Raw genomic sequence first — 385 nt, forward strand, 5'->3', positions numbered from 1 at the left:
ATCTATCTATCTATCTATCTATCTATCATTTATTTATTCTATCTATCTATCTATCTATCTATCTATCATTTATTTATTCTATCTATCTATCTATCTATCTATCTATCTATCATTTATTTATTCTATCTATCTATCTATCTATCTATCTATCATTTATTTATTCTATCTATCTATCTATCTATCTATCATTTATTTATTCTATCTATCTATCTATCTATCTATCATCTATCTATCTATCTATCTATCTATCTATCATTTATTTATTCTATCTATCTATCTATCTATCTATCTATCTATCTATCTATCATTTATTTATTCTATCTATCTATCTATCTATCTATCTATCTATCATTTATTATTCTATCTATCTATCTATCTATCTATA

This window comes from Candoia aspera, chromosome 7 (genome assembly GCF_035149785.1).
Source record: "Candoia aspera isolate rCanAsp1 chromosome 7, rCanAsp1.hap2, whole genome shotgun sequence".
NCBI lineage: Eukaryota > Metazoa > Chordata > Lepidosauria > Squamata > Boidae > Candoia > Candoia aspera.